Source organism: Mauremys mutica, chromosome 15 (genome assembly GCF_020497125.1).
Source record: "Mauremys mutica isolate MM-2020 ecotype Southern chromosome 15, ASM2049712v1, whole genome shotgun sequence".
Classification (NCBI taxonomy): domain Eukaryota; kingdom Metazoa; phylum Chordata; order Testudines; family Geoemydidae; genus Mauremys; species Mauremys mutica.
The window spans coordinates 21317811-21334961 of NC_059086.1; the positions used below are offsets into that span (position 1 = coordinate 21317811).

The 17151-nt window shown below is 47.1% G+C and overlaps 1 long non-coding RNA gene across 1 annotated transcript; it reads left to right on the forward strand.

Moving 5' to 3' along the window:
• Positions 1-4825: 4825 nt before the first annotated feature.
• LOC123350277 lies at positions 4826-8084 on the forward strand. The gene is made up of 3 exons (XR_006573741.1): positions 4826-5002; positions 5807-5860; positions 6962-8084. It is a non-coding gene; the product is annotated as an uncharacterized LOC123350277 (long non-coding RNA).
• Positions 8085-17151: the final 9067 nt, after the last annotated feature.

The following is a 17151-nucleotide window of genomic DNA, read 5'->3' on the forward strand; positions in this document are numbered from 1 at the left end:
CTTTAATCATTCTCAGAACTCTTCTCTGACCCCTCTCCAATTTATCAACATTCTTCTTAAATTGTGGATACCAGAACTGGGCACAGTATTCCAGCAGCAGTCACACTGCCACCAAATATAGAGATATATTAACCTCTTTGTTTCTATTCAAGATTCCCCTTTTTATACATCCAAGGTTCACGTTAGCCCTATTGGCCATAGCATTGCACTGGGAGCTCACGTTCAGTTGATTATTGGTCCTGCTGGTGTTGGTGTTGGTCCTGCTTTGAGCAGAGAATTGGACTAGATGACTTCCTGAGGTCTCTTCCAACCCTAATATTCTATGAAGGGGGAGAAATTGATGGCCAGCAGAGAAAAACACATTTTCGAAGGCAAGAAAACATTTGAGGAACCATTAGAAAAGCATATATTTGGTGAAAGGGAGGGCAAGTTAGTTTAGTGCTATCGAAAGAAGAATAGAACTAGATAAAACATGGTGTTATCTGGGAACGGGACTTTTGCAAGTTTCTTCCACACAGCTCAGCCAATCCAATAGCACCCTTACTATTCCAGTCTTGGATGTCTCCTAAAGAGAGAAGGCAGCAGCTGGGAGAAGGCAGTAGCGGCTGTTCTCAGTGGTGGCAGATAACAGAACAAGGATCAATGGTCTCAAGTTGCAGTGGGGGAGGGCTAGGTTGGATATTAGGAAACACTATTTCACTAGGAGGGTGGTGAAGCACTGGAATGGGTTACCTCGGGAGGTGGTGGAATCTCCTTCCTTAGAGGTTTTTAAGGCCTGGCTTCACAAAGCCCTGGCTGGGATGATTTAGTTGGTGATTGTCCTTCCTTGAGCAGGGGTTGGACTAGATGACCTCCTGAGGTCTCTCCCAACCCTAATCTTCTATGATTATCCACCATGATCCTGAAATCTTTTTTAGTCACTGCTTCCCAGGAAGGAGCCCCCTACATCCTATAAGTATGGCTGACATTTTTGTTCCTAGATGTAGACATTTATATTTAGATGATGTGGGTGTAATAGACCAGTGAGCCTTACTTTCTTACCTGGTTACACAGGCAGAAATTATAATTAGAAATAGAATTGTAGACCACCTTCATGATCATGACATGGTAGGGATTAGCCAGCACGGCTTCTGCAATGGAAAAGCATGTATTTCTAATCCACTAGATCAGGGGTCGGCAACCTTTCAGAAGTGCTGTGCCAAGTCTTCATTTATTCACTGTAATTTAAGGTTTCACGTGCCAGTAATACATTTTAACGTTTTTAGAAGGTCTCTTTCTATAAGTCTATAATTTATAACTAAACTATTGTTGTATGTAAAATAAATAAGGTTTTTAAAATGTTTAAGCAGCTCATTTAAAATTAAATTAAAATGCAGAGCCCCTCGGACCAGTGGCCAGGACCCAGGCAGTGTGAGTGCCACTGAAAATCAGCTTGTGTGTCGCCTTCGGCACCCGTGCCATAGATTGCCTACCCCTGCACTAGATAGTGGATAAAGGAGAACAAAATTAATATAATTTATTTGGCCTTTCAGTAGCCTTTGACAAAGTCCCTTTTAGGTGGTTAGTACGGAAACTAAGTAGGGCTATCGATTAATCACAGTTAACATATGTGATTAATTAAAAAAATTCAATCTCAAAAAAATTAATCGCAATTAATCGCAGTTTTAATTGCACTGTTAAAAATAGAATACCAATTGAAATGTATTAAATACCGGTATTTTGAATGATTTTCTTCATTTTCATATACATTGTATTGTGTGTTGAAATTGAAATCAAAGTGTATATTATTTTTATTACAAATATTTTCACAGTAAAAATGATAAGCATATTTTTCAAGTCACTTCATACAAGTAATGTAGTGCAATCTTTTTGTCGTGAAAGTGCAGCTTAGAAATGCAGATTTTTTTTTGTTACATAACTGCACTCAAACAGAAAACAATGTAAAACTTCAGAGCCTACAAGTCCATTCAATCCTAATTCTTGTTCAATCACTTAGACAAACATGTTTGTTTACATTTACAGGAGATAATGCTGCTCTCTTCTTATTTACAATGTCACCAGAAAGTGAGAACAGGCATTTGCATGGCACCTTTGTAGCTGGCATTGCAAGATATTTACGTGTCAGATATGCAAAACAATCATATGGAGCTTTATGCTTCGGCCACCATTCCAGAGGACATGCTTCCATGCTGATGATGCTCTTTAAAAAAATAACGCATTAATTAAACTTGTGACTGAACTCCTTGGGGGAGAATTGTATGTCCCCTGCTCTGTTTTACCTGCATGCTGCCATATATTTCATGTTATAGCAGTCTCAGATGATGACCAAGCACGTGTTCGTTTTAAGAATACTTTCATTGTAGATTTCACAAAACACAAGGTACCAATGTGAGATTTCTAACCAACCCAAGGTTTAAGAATCTGAAGTACCTTCCAAAATCTGAGAGGGATGAGGCGTGGAACATGCTTTCAGAAGTCTTAAAAGAGCAACACTCCGATGTAGAAACTACAGAACCTGAACCACCAAAAAAGAAAATCAACCAACTGCTGTTGGGATCTGACTCAGATGATGAAAATGAAAATGCATTGGTTTGCACTGCTTTGGGTTGTTATTGAGCAGGACTCGTCATCAGCATGGACTCATGTCTGCTGTAATGGTGGTCGAAGCATGAAGGGACATATGAATCTTTAGCGCATCTATCATGTAAATATCTTGCGACACCGGCTACATTAGTGCCATGCGAACACCTGTTCTCACTTTCAGGTGACACTGTAAACAAGAAGCGGGCAGCATTATCTCCTGCAAATGTAAACTAATTTGTTTGTCTTAGCAATTGGCTGAATAAGAAGTAGGACTGAGTGGACTTGCAGGCTCTAAAATTTTACATTGTTTTATTTTTGAATGCATTTTTGTACATTATTCTACATTTGTAAGTTCAACTTTCATGCTAAAGAAATTGCACTACAGTACCTGTATTCGGTGAATTGAAAAATACGATTTCTTTTGGATTTTTTACAGTGAAAATACTTCTAATAAAAATAAATATAAAGTGAGTACTGTACACTTTTTATTCTGTGTTGTAACTTAAATCAATATATTTGAAAATGTAGAAAACATCCAAAAATATTTAAATAAATGGTATTCTATTGTTTTTTAACAGTGCAATTAATCGTGCGCTTAATCACAATTATGTTTTTTTAATCGCACAATTAATCTTGATTATTATTTGTAATTGCTTGACAGCCCTAAAACTAAGTAATCATTGGGTAAGAATCAAAGTTCTGTCATGGGGCATTCAATTAAGGAGAATGGAGGGTGCCTAAAGGGTCTGTACTAGGCCCTCTGTTGTTTCATATGTTTATTAATTGTCTGGAAAGGGAAGTGAAGAGTGAAGTAGCAAAATCTGCAGATGGCACAATATGCTCAGGGTCTAGCAGGTTGCCATGTACGGGGTCAGGAAGGAATTTTCCCTGGGTCAGATTGCCAGGGATTTGGAGGTGGGTTTTTTGATGTTTTTTGTTTTTTTGCATTCCTCTGCAGTGTGGGGTGAGCGTTGCTTGCTGAGATTATCTGGGTATTTCTCACCTAATAAATTCCCAGCCATTGCAGCAGACTTGGGCGCTAATGCACTCCTATCCTTCCTATTCTCTGCCTGTGTCACACAATTTTCTAAGTCTCTTGCAGACTGTAATACTGTTGCCTGATTTTGTTTGTTGGGTTTAGTGTGCTGGTGCTGGGTGGAGCTGGTGGCCTGTGATATACAGGAGGTCAAACTGGATAATCTGGTGACTCCGTTTGGCCTGAACCTCTGTGACTCTTCTCAGAATAGCCAAGCCCAGAGAAGATTGTGTCAGAGTTGAGGGAATGGGTGGCTCAATGGGAAATAAATTCCATATTGAGGTTGTGCCCAGCAATGCTTGAGGGGAAACACGGCAGCGCACATTGGAGGGAATAGCTGGACCCACTTATACCCTTGCAGGGAGCTAGAGTCGCTGTTACCAGAGCCCTGGGCGAAGCCCCTGTTCAACGTGCACTCACAAAACAGAAGCAAATGTTACATTGTGTAAGTAAGATGCTAGAAGAGAATGGTGAGAATATTAGAGTGTCACTATGAACCAATGGGTTTCCCCCACCTCGACAGCTGTGCCCCAGGCCGGCAGGTCATGGGCACGGCATCTAAGTGGTGCCTGGGCTTGGGGTTGGGGGAATTTGATCCCTAGTGCATGGACCCTGTCTCAGACTCTGATGATGAAAAGCTCTTTACTATTCTCATCCCAAGACAGTGGCGTCCCTTTCTGGCTCACACAGACAGCAGAGAAGCGGCAACGCTAGAGCACAGCGACTGTGGCTTTCTGTCTATTTTAGCGCAAAGGAACAGAAACAACCACTCAGCTAAGAGCAGCCGCCATTTATTTGCTGCTTGACCACAGCAAGAGAACAGGGAGAGCAGCTGGGGACTGCAGCTTCCCTTTTACTGAGACCAGAATGAGCAGAGATGGTCTGGGAACAGGGAGCCTGATTTTCTGATATCCTGATCCTTGTGCCGTCATTTGCACCAGTACAAAGTGAGTGTGAAACATTACCATCCTCTTTTAGCAGCCCTTTGCCCTGATGCAAATACAGCAGCAGGTGCAGGGCAACAATGATTCAGACCCGGAGAGCCACTGCAGCTCGTCCCCTATCACTGGAGAGAGCATCTAAACCTCAAGGAGCAAAGCAGAACACAGCAGCAACCAGCTGTGGCTTCCCATTGGCCTGAATCCTGCAGAGAAGAATGTGACCCACAGCACCAAGTCACTGCCGCTCCTAGGCTGTGAGGAGCAGCAGACAGAGAGGAGACTGGAGAACAGAGCTAGTCCTTTGTCTGAGACCCAAGGACTTGGAGGAGATTCAGAGAAGATCCCTTTGTTCTTGGGGAGCAGAAGCCACTGCAGAATTTGAAGGCAGTTGAATGAATGCTGATCCCACCAATGATTCTCGCACTGTGCCTGTGGCTTGTTTGTGAGTACTGGGCTTTGTTTCCCCCTTAAGAAAAGTATGAGTAAAATTGTCCTGTCATAGACAGAGCTGTTATATGCTATTGCAGAGCTGAGAGCTTGCCTCAAAAACTGTCTGTGCCATTAAGGCATGAACAAGGCCCTGCTCTCCTTATCTATCATGCTGTGTGCTGGGATGGCTCCCTGGTGTTTCTGTAGCTTAACTCTTTTATGAGGCTAGGTTGGCTTCTTGCTCAACCACCAAGGTGCAGGACCAGTGTGCTACTTTTTGTCTGGTTCCTAGTGTGGCATATTGAAAATTCTGCTAAAATTGTGGCTGTCATTTAAAATGTCAGGGGTTTTTCCTGGTCCTGATTGCAGGCAGGGGGATCTGTAGGGAAGTGTGCAATCTGGGTCCAGCAGCAATCAGTCTGCAAAGAGGCAGCCTATAGCAAGGTGGGATGAGTTGGGCCTTTTCGCCTCAGGGAGCAGCCTGCTTTTTCTCTCTCTGTTTTTGGTTTTCGTGTATTAAGCTCTGGACTGTAAGAAATAAATGGTATAACATTGCAACCTTCCAACAAGAGTATCTTGCCTTTATCTAGTTTCTCTGTTTGTGTGTCATGAAATAGGACACACAAGCTTTCCCATCACATCTAAGTGTCCCCAGGGAGACAGTTCCTGATATGCCCCAGCAAGGATTCTCCAGCCTCATCCACCAACCTAACTGAACTGGCACCTTATGGAAATTCTGCAGCTATGAATCATTTTTCAGATGAAAGGGAAAATGATGCTATTTTTTCCTAAAGTATCTTTATTTTTTCTCCCAAAGCTTTGAGTTTTACATCCCAGCAGCAGCCGGCCTCCAACTGCATTTCCTCATCAGGTGAGCACTGACTTGAGTTGACTATGAAAACAGGGCTGCCTCTTGTATTCGTGCCATCCTTTTCTGACCACAGCTACATCTGTGTAATTGTAGGGTGGCCCAATGACAGCCACTGGCCCTGCTTAACCCTGAGAAAAGTGATTGTAAAATTCTGCCTTTCTGATAGAGCGTCATACCTACACTGTACTTGTGTGAATAGCTATATGAGAGACCTGGAAACGGAGAACTTACTTCAGCTGAGCTACAGCAGATTTAAACAATGTTAACTGGGTTGTCCCGGAAAATCACAAAAAAGAATCTCAGCTTTTGTAAATTTCACAATGGTAATTGCGCAGTCTTGACCAGCTATTCCAGCCTAGTCTTTATAGGTTATTATACCATTCTCCTCCCCATAGTTTGTAAGTCCCTTTTCTGATCATCACACTAATGAAACTCTGTTTTTCAAATGGGCTGAGTGTCCACAACTCTAAATGCAGTTCATTCGCTCTGCAGAGGCTCATTGTCCAAGGTGCTGAATAGAATTGGGTGAATTTTCTTCAGCGATCAGCAAATTCACTGGGGCACAGAATCTGTCTGCAAATGTGGGTTGAACTCAGTGAATAGTTTTAGCCAAAAAAAAATTAAAGGTTGAAATGGTTCATGTCATCTTTTTATTTTGAAATAGCCTTTTGTTTCAAAAGTTAGCTAGTTTAAGAAAAAAAAGGGGGGAGTTTAAAAATACCAAAAAAAAACACCCCATAATGAAACAAAAAATGAAAAAAAATGCTTGATTTGACCCAAAATGAATTAGTTTGTTTCTTTGTTTTTGTTTGTTTGTTTAAGAGGGAAAAAAGTAAAAAGAAAATTCAGCTTTGGTTCAAACTGAACCATTCCCCTGCCACCAGATTTTTCAGTTTTCCCCTCAAAACCAAAAATCAATGACTCGCTCAGGTCTAGCACTGAGCCCCTGCAGATCCCAAGGATTTCATTTCAAGCCCTGTGTGCTCAGGACTTTTGAAAATCAGGACTCTACAGATCCAATCCAGGCCCCAAGTCGGATTGTGCAGTCGAGTTGCTGTGAATGTTCATTTTTATGATGTTTCTTTCTCACACCCTTTGCAGGTTTTGGTCTCTAATGTGGCTTCTCTGAGAACACTGGCACAGGGCTCAGCTCTTGCAAACTCTTTCGATTTGTTTTCCTTTTTGTGCATCAGCTTTTTTTTTCCCTTTGGGAACATATTACAGCCCGAGTGACTGATCTGCTTCAGAAGACCAGCAGCTCAGCTCCCCAAAGAACAGAAATCTGCTCCCTAGCATCCAGTAACTCATGTCAGTCAACCAATAGCTATGACTTTTTTGGAGCAAATGGCACATGAAAAACACAGAATTTAAGGTAGATGAGAATGTCCATATTTCATATTTAGCATTATATCAAACTATTTAATGCAGTGGAGCCTGGACTTGGAGCTGGGCTCTAATTCTGGCTGTGCAGTCGGGGTGACCTTGGACAAGTCACGGTCCCACTCTGTGACTTGGTTTCCCCATCTGTAAGCTGTGGAGGATGACATGGACCTCCTTTGTAAAGCACTTGGTGATCTAAGGAGGAAAAGCACTGGGTACAAGCCAACTATTTTTACTACTGATGGCCGGATGCTGCCTCCTCACTACTAACGAGTAGTTCCCTACTCCATGAGTGGTTGCCTTGAAATCAGTGGGACTTCTTCAGATAAGATGCTATGAAATGGGTGACATTCACTCCTCTGTAGCTCAAGGCCTATATATCACTTATACAGGGGGTAAGAGGCATATACGCAGTGCATAAGCCTTGTGGGAAGGGGTGAATTTCATCCCATGTAAATAAGGGCTGAACCATCCACCCTATAGTCTCTCTCTCCAGTACACAGTAGCTTGCAAACATGTGCTTTCATGTCCCTTCATATATACTCCAGAGTTGATGATTTGGCCACTTTCCTTCTTTGAAGGAGGCTGCTCTCTTTGGGCTAATATAGATGTGATGCTACACGTTACAAACTGCCATGCACTGTGTGATGCTGGAGAAATGTCTTCATAGACAGGGCCTGCCCACAACATTTTGGCACCTGAGGTGGGGAGCTCAAATGACGCACCTATTCCCCCTCGCTTGGGCTAAAACTTTGAAAGGTCTCAATTCTGCCTTCTTCCTGTTCTACTCCTCTCATGGTACTGCTCTGCTACCTACCCCAATAAAGGAGAACTAACAACTTAAAGTGCCTTGTTCAAAAATGTTAAGTAACACTTAACTTTTAAACACCTGAACAGCAAAAGTAACTTGTCTTGTCTGCATAGTAAACTCTGGCATTTTTATCTGTTTGAATAATCAAAGTGGTGCTTTCCGTGCCTTCTTGGTTGCAAAGATTTAAACTGCTTCCTGAAGATCCACAGTCTGCGCCAGCTCATGCTCTGTTGAGATGGTTGCAAGGCCGACCAGCCTCTCCTGTGTCATTGTGGAGTGTAAATGTGTTTCATTAAGTTCAGCGTGGAGAAGCTGCGTTCTCCACTGGCAACTGTTACGGGAAGTGTTAGAAGTATGCACAGAGCAACAAAAGCATTTGGAAAGAGGGTGGTCATCGTATTTGTGCACATGTATTCCAGAACTGCCTTTGGAGTTGATCCTGCTGAAACGTATCTTGAAAGGGCTTTCAGTTCATCACGTAAATCACTCGCATCAATATCGCGCATGTCATCATGTGTCAACACTGTCTCTAGTGCCCTGCATTGCTGGTGTAGGTCTTCTTCAGGCATAGTGAAGAGTTTTGGAATATCTTACAACATCCCAAATATACTGCTGTGTTCCTTGAGCTGCATGAAATGTTCTTCAACTGACTGTATTGCACAATCTAGCACCTGGTTAAATAATTCAACTTTGATTTGTTTTTTGGGGTGTTTTATGGGATTATCCCGTGCCTCGTAATCAAAATGTTTTCTTCTTCAGTGACTCTTTTATTCTTGAAAGGGTGGGAAAATAGCTTCAGTGTGAGGTTCCTCTTCTAACTTCTGTGCACTCTTCAGAACGTTTTGAAATCCCTCATCCGACCAGTAAGACTGTAGGTCCAGTTGTTCCATTGCTTCAGATATATCAAGGTCAACACCTTGGAGTCTCTTGCTTACAACTTTTTTTTCAAACAGTATGTCATGCCACACCACTAAGCAAAACGGAAATTTGAAGCTATGTATGTTTCCGGTGATTCCATTTCTCTCTGTCACTCAGGGCCAGTGCAAGGATATTTTGCGCCCTAGGCGAAACTTCCACCTTGCGCCCCCCGGGGCATCGCTTATTATAAACTTTCAGAAATGAATCCTGCATAATGTGGCATTGTTCATTAGAATTAATACAAGGGGGTCAGAAGAGATGATCACAATGGTCCCTTCTGGCCCAGGGGAACCTATGAGCAAGGAGGAGGCTGAGAATGCCCCCAGCTCGCCGGGTCTCTAAATGTTCCCAGGCTCTGAGTACTTCGCCCTTCGGGGGGGACCCAGGGGCGAGGACGGCAGAGCCGGGCTCTCCCAGAAGCAGGTGAGGATCTCCCTGGGGATCAGGGCCGGCTCCCCGCATTGGCACAGTGCCACCACGGGGGTCGGTGTTTGGAAACGGCACCTGCGCCAGCCCTTTCCCCTCCGTTGCGTTGTGGGGTTTAGTTTCACTTTCCTTTGCTCCAGGAGGCGGTTGCGTCCAGCCCCAGGCACAGCTCGTTGTTAGGGCGAAGCTCACCTGAGCTCAGGACCGTGTCCTGCCTCCCCTAGCGGCTCCGTCCCTCAGCCGTGCTGGTCGCCGCACCTGGCCGGCTGTTTCCTCCTTGCTCCACCACAAGCTCCCACTGACCGTCCTGTGCGGTGCCCCTCGCTGTGGGGGCGGGTTTGTATGGAGGCCTCGATCCCTGCCCTGCCCTGCCCAGATGACTCCCGTGACGCCGAACACCGCTGTTTGGCGCCCCCAAATCTTGGCGCCCTAGGCAGCCACCAAGTTCGCCTAGTGGTTACACCGGCCCTGCAGAGAACCAGAACCCCTGCTGGAAACGTTCCTGCTTTGGGATCAGCCAGCCAGCAGGTGTTCGCAGTGACCCAGGGCAGCCTTTCCACAAGCCGGCAATCTGGGTTTTCAGGACCCTCAGGTTAGGACCGGAAGCAAAGCTTGTCTGTCCGTCTGTGCTGGGGCATCACCTGCTCCTCTGCACCAAACCTCGACGAGTCCAGCTCTCACCCTGCACAGATCTTATCCCCACGTGCTCACACCCTGGGTGTTAATGCCTGCGCCCTTCACTGTATGTCCCACCTATCGCCATTCCTCTGGGGACACGTCATTCACACCAACCCAGGCCTGCATCCTGCCCATCTGCCTCCTCTGCCCCAGGAAAGAATTTCAGCCCGTCACGCCCAATACATTTCAATACATATTGAGTGGGGGAAACTGAGTCAGGCATATTTTTGTGATAGAAACATTACAGAAATTCCTCACATTCTCCACAAGGGAGTCTCTGTGGCCGCAAGCTCCGGAACTTGCTATTTCCAGTTTGCTTTTCAAAGAAAGGCAGCCGAGCGCCCAGGCTCAATACGTTTTGTTGGTCAAAGACAAGAGAGCACAACACAAAAAGGAGCTAGAGGTTACCCTTTTGGGAAGCAGTTTTGCAGCGTTACATTGCACAGCTGCTCCTGAAGTGTGTGTTCAAGCCTAACTGTGTCTATATACGAGTTGTTTACAGCTGATGGACCTTTACACACCAGTTTTTTCCTAGTTTCTTACTTTGTTTTGTTCCAGAAGTCAGCAAAGCTTAGAGACATCTGCTGTAGCCGTACTGTGGTACACAGTGTGTGTCAGTGAAGCGTTGTTGCCGGCTCAAAGAGCCCGAGGCGGAGCAACAGCAGGGTTCGTTGCCCGGTGTGCATCGCACTAATTATCACACCAGGGTGGAGAAGCAAAACCAGGTTTATTTGAGCCCAAAAAGGTGCCAGGGAGAAAAGCATTCTCAAATCCTGCACACACATACAAAACAGCTCTCTCTCTTTTTATACATGATTTTAACTAAGCATTTCCATCACTCCTCACACTCCTCCTCTCCCCCCACCTTTCATTCCCATGCAGCAAATACACTTTGCAATAGCAATCACATGAAGCAGTTAAGTCATACTTGGCAAAAACCATATTATCTCGTTAGTAACTTTTTCTTGACCGGTCATTCTGTTTCACTCCCTTCAGCCAGGTGCAAGCAGGCTGTATAATTGCCTCCTGGTACTGATAACTAGTTGCCACACATTCCATTCTTTCCATCTGGCCTGTGGGGTTAATTAAAGTCTAAACATGGAAGCGGTTCGGACAAGCAGAGGCCTGATACAGGGAGCCTTCATTGGCACTGTCATTTTCCACCCCCCTGTTAACACTGGGCCATGCCTGGTGCCACCAACAGCGTCAACACAATAATTTATCTTGGCTGGTCTGTCTGGCATGTTTCTGCACCTAGCACCAAAATGACAACACTTCACATTTCCCTCAGTTAACCAACTTAGCTGAAACGACAAGCATGCTGGGGAAAGCTTAACACAGATACACGTCACGGTTACTGCAAAACAGAGGTGATGTTATATGTAACGCATCGCCAACAGAGCCCGGCCTATTAGCTAAAGCTGTAGCAAACTCATCAATCTCTAGATCAGCAAACCTCAAAATTTTGAGAGTTGTGTTCCTGCTTACCCGTGTCTGCACCCCCACAGAGCAGGGCCGCTGTGTGGGTGTGGGTGTGTGAGTGAGAGAGAAAGAGAGAGCCAGAGATAGAGATAAACGAATGGTAATTAGCTCCCTTTTATGGACACCCAGCCAGCCAGTTAGCTGTAAAATCCCTCTTGGTAGCTGTTCTTAGGGTGACCAGATCACCCAGGTCAAATATCAGGACGTGGCGGGGCAGAGGGGAAAAAAATGGCGGCAGAGAAAAAAACAAAAAACAACAACAACAAAACCCACATCCCCCACCCCCAATTCCTCCTCCCTCTGCAAGTGCTGGAGGGAGGCCCGGGAGACTCGGGTGAGTGTGAGTCCAGCCTGGCAGCACTGGGCACCTGACTCCCAGCTTATCGAGCTGTTAACAAAATAAACTCTCCTTGGCCCTCAGACCTGTGGCTCTAGTACCTTTTTTAATGAAGGTGACGGGGCCAGGCGGCGGCTGTTCTCCTCACCTGGGCAGCAGGACTCAGGAGCAGCCGCTGCTGCAGCTCCCAGTGCCATGGGGGTAGGAAGCGGCCGCTGGCCAAGCTCGGCGGCTGCGGCTCTGGCGCCCACGAACTCCCTGAGCCCGGGCCTGCTGCGGGGACCCAGTGGCGCGCATGCTGTGCCCAACCCCTGGCCAGTCGCGTCTGGGCTGGCTGCCCAGCTGGTGCAATCCCGCGGGTGGCCCCGGAGTGGGGGCAGCAGGCCCCAGCCCCCCCATCCCGCTTGGGTCCCACAGGGGAATGAACGGGGCTGGGCTGCTGATGCCCCCGCCGCAGGATTGCACCAGCTGGGCAGCCAGCCAGACGTGACTGGCCAGGGGCTGGGCGCAGCGTGCGCGCTGCTGGGTCCCCACAGCAGGCCCGGGCTTGGGGGGTTTGGGCCCAGGCATCAAAGCCGCAGCCGCCGAGTGCCACGTGCTTGGCCACTTTCTCCCCCCGCGGCAGTGGGAGCTGCAGCAGTGGCTGCTCCCGAGTCCTGCTGCCCAGGTGGGGAGAACAGCCGCCGCCTGGCCCCGCGGGCCGCCCCCCCCACTCTCCCTCCAGGTACCGCCCTGCCCGAGTCCTGCCTGCTCAGGACCAGGCTGAACTCATACTCACCCCAGCCCCGTGCTCCCCTGCGTTTCCTGGGCACGGCGTGCTTGGCAAGAGGCGGGGATTTGGAGAGGGAGCCAATGGGGCAGTGAGGGGGCGGGGATGGGGTGGTGGGGATTTGGGGAGTGAGCCAATGGATGTTATACCAATAAAAACTAGCAGGATCTTATTAAGAGGGATAAGGCAAAGATGCCACATTTATTGTAAATACCATAACAAAACAAAAGACAATGTTTTCCTACGTATTTCTATTACTACTTATTCCTTACACACACACACACACACACACACACACACACACACATATATTCATCCACACAATCATTCATTCAGGTTCTGTATAGATGTTATAGTTACCAGCCTAGACGTTGCTCATGCCAAGTTACTGGCCAGGTATCTTGGTCATGAGGATGGAGCCGAGTCTGTGTCAGATGCATCTGATGCTCCTGGAGGCTGGCAGCAGAACCATAGACTCAAAGTCCTTATTCTCCAGAGTCCAGTTTTATAGGGATTTTTCCCTATGTCAGTTCATGAGAGTTGCTTCATTTTGCTGTTGCTAAATCAATCAGCAGGTGGCTGGCTCCATGTTGTCAGATGCTTGTTTTTCCTTCCTTTGAGGGGGTGGGGGTCATCTGGTTGATCCCACTTGACACCTTCTTCAGCTGACACTGAATTCTTCAGGCTGGTAACTCCCTAACCATTCATTTACATACATTCTTTATCTTAATCACATTTAGTTTACTGTCTCTTTACCTTTTGGGGTGTTACCAATTTATGTGAGACTCCCTGTCTTTTAACAAGCAAAGATAAAGTGAGATGAAAACTTACAGAGGGTGGGGGTCTCTATCTATACACTATAACAGCTATTGTTTTGGCTTACTTAGAGTTAATTAATGTTTAGCAAGTTTTATACAAAGTATTTCTTTGAGCTTAACAAGTTTTATACCAAGTATCTCTTTGAGCAGGCTTCACACAGACACAGCTGGTGGCTTGCAGGTTAGAGGCTAAATGTTGGGAATCACAAATTTACTTCTAACATAAACCTTAAGTTATAAAGTATCAATTAACAATAAATCAATAAATCATTTCTCATATAAACCATGTTTAATATAAACCTTTTTTAATATCCCTACATAAGGGAAGGAGGGGGCGGAGTCGGGGCGGGGGAGGGGGCGAGCGCGAGCCCTTCCGGGCTCCAGAGCCTTTGCTTGTTTGTCCAGTGTCCGAACCTAACACGCGGGACAAACAAGCAAATATCGGGACAGTCCCAATAAAATCAGGACATCGGGTCACCCTAGCTGTTCTCTGCTTGCTTTACCTGTAAAGAGTTAAGAAAGTTCCCAGATAAAGGAAAAGGAGTGGGCACCTCACCAAAAGAGCCAATGGGAGGCTACGACTTTTTAAAATGAGAAAAAAACTTCCCCTTTGTTTGTTCTTCTCCAGAGAAGGAGAGACAGGAGACCACCTATGCTATTAATAGAAAGGCTGTGTAAGGCCCGAACCAGGTATGACAATTAATCTTCCATACCTAGAAGACATTATTGGACTGGAAATGTTTAAATAGACGCAATCAGGTTTATTTCTTTATTTTGGCTTGTGGATCTTCTCTTTGCTAACCCCAGATGCTTTTGTTTTGTTTGTAACCTTTAAGCCAGGAGTCGACAACCTTTCAGAAGTGGTGCGCCAAGTTCACTGCAATTGAAGGTTTCGCGTGCCAGTAATAAATTTTAACATTTGTAGAAGGGCTCTCTCTATGTCTAAATTATATAAGTAAACTATTGTTGTATGTAAAGTAAATATTCTTTAAAATATTTAAGAAGCTTCATTTAAAATAAAATTAAAATGCTGATCTTATCAATTTAGTGTGATCCTTGTCTGGGGTTCCAGCCACCAGCGCCGCTCAGCCTGCTGCCAGTCTGGGGTTCCATTCACTCAGCCGGCAGTGGGCTGAGCGGGCTGGCTGGGGGCTGAGTGGCTCAGTCCGCAGACAATCTGGGGCTGGGGTCTGGGGTTCTGGATGCCGGCCCCTTGCCAGTCGGGGTCCCGGCTGCCGGCCCCACTCAGCCTCCTGCCGGCTTGGTTGAGCAGAACCCCAGGCTGGCAGCGGGCTGAGGGGGGCCGGTGGCCAGGACCCCGGCTGGCAGGAGCTGGCGGATGGAACCCCAGACCAGCAGCAGGCTGAGCGGAGCTGGTGTCTGGAACCCCAGACAATAATCCCAGGCCCTGCTCAACCCACTGGCCGTGGGCTGAACCGCTCAGCCCGCTACTGCGTGCCATCAAAAATCGGCACGCGTGCTGTAGGTTGCTGACCCCTGCTTTAAGCTGAACCTCAAGAGAGCTATCTTGGTGCTTAATTTTCTTTTAAGATCTAGCAAAAAGCATAAGTTCAAAATGTATTTCCTTCCTTTTTGTTTAAATAAATTTTACCTTTTTTAAGAACAGGATTGGATTTTTGGTGTCCTAAGAGGTTTGTGGATGTTGTTTAATTAGTTGGTGGAAATAGCTAATTTCCTTTGTTTTCTTTCTCAGCTCTTCCCCGGAGAGGGGGTCAAAGGGCTTGAGGGTACCCCACAGGGAAGAATTCCCAAGTGCACCTTCCTGGGTTCCAAGGGGTTTTTTGCATTTGGGTGATGGCAGCATTTACCAAGATAAGGTCAGAGATAAGCTGTAAGCTGGGAGTGTAATACAAGCCTGGAGTGGCCAGTATTAATTTTTAGAATCCTTGCGGGCCTCCACCTTCTGCACTCAAAATGCCAGAGTGGGGAATCAGCCTCGACATGGTGGTAGAGCGGTGGGATCATTTTGAACCAGAAGCACAGACCTCAGGATTTTTCCTTTTGGCTGCTTGAAAGCCAGGGAGGTTTTTTTTTCTCTTTCTTTTGCAGCCTGAGGGGGACCAGGCATGGCAAAGGATTAGCCTGCAAAGCCAGGGTGTCCAACAAGCAGTTATTTTTCTTTTCTAGCTTCATGGCAATGAAATAGCTAGGCTAGAGTAGGGCAGCCTGTGCATGAGGGTGAGGTCAGGCACCGAAACCTTAGAAAAACCAGCCTTCCCAAAGCAGCATGCCACGGAGAACACAGGCCCAGACATCCAGCTTCATGACAGAAATGCAGAGAGGGGCTGGGGGACCAGGAACTTCCCAGGAGGGAAGGGTCAGCCCTTCCCAAACCAAGATCCCGGTGCCAGGATGCAGGGATGCCATTAACCCAGGCCCAGTTCTAACTGATGCACAAAGGAATTTCTTAGTAGAGGCAACATGCTTGGAGGAGAGGAGAGAGGAGAAGCGCTGCTTGGAGGCGGGAACGGAGGAGAGGAGTGGGATGAAGTGCTTTGAAATGGAGCTGAAGCGCTTAGAGCTGGAAAAGGCTAAGCTGGATCAACCAGGCAACCCTAACAGTCCTTCTCCAGGTACCGTTCCCCATTCCAAGAGATTCCCCACATACAAGATAGGCGATGATACAGAGGCCTTCTTAGAAAATTTTGAAAGGGCCTGCCTTGGATACAGCATCTTTACAGACCAGTACATGGAGGAGGTGAGACCGCAACTCAGTGGACCCTTAGCAGAGGTGGCTGCTGAAATGCCTAAAGAAAACATGAACGAGTACAAACTTTTTAAACAAAAGGCCAGAATTAGAAAGGGAGCTAACCCCCCCCCCATTCATTTATCACAGGGGGCGTGGACAGGGGTAAGGGGGCTGAGGCTGGGGCCGCAGCTGAGGGTGGATGTGAGGTCAGGCCGAGGTTGGGGCTGGGAGTGGAGCTGTAGCTAGTCTGCGGTGGGGGCCGGAAGCCGGGCTGTGGCCAGGTGAGGCTTCGCTCCCGGCCTTGCCTCCCAGTGTCACCCCCAAGCCGGGAATGGAGCAGTGGCCAGCGGCCGAGGCTGGGGGCTGGTCCAGGGCCGGGAGCGGAGCTGCACCAAGACTGTGGATGGGACCGTAAGAGAGCTGGAGGCGGGGAGGGGCTGTCTGGCACTCCCTCCCCCATGGGGGCTGGCCCGGGCCCTGCCATCCCCCCCAGATGGTCCTCCATGCCCCCTAGGCGGGTGTGCCCCGGACTTTGAGGACCTCTGCTCTTGATGGTCTAGGTGCCACTAGAGGGGGACAGAGCACCACACCAAGCAGGCCTGGCTTACATACTCCCCCCGGCTGAGGAGGCATGTCCCAAACTTCAGACACTTCCCAGTTGACATCCCGGATGAGCCCCCCACTTGTAACACGGCGGGTGGGGCGGGATCGAACCTGGGCCCACTGGAGCTCTTCGTTCGTACAACAGACGTCTATGGAGAACTGGTATGGAGGTGACAGCAATTTCTCTGCAGTAAAACTTAGCCATACACTAGAACTTGGTCAAGCTCTGGAGCATTAGCACATAACTCATAGAATATCCGTGTTGGAAGGGACCTCGGGAGGTTCTAGTCCAGCCCCCTGCTCAGGGTAGACAGCGCATGACTCGCGTTTCGGGAGGCTGGGCGTGAGTGTCGGAAGCT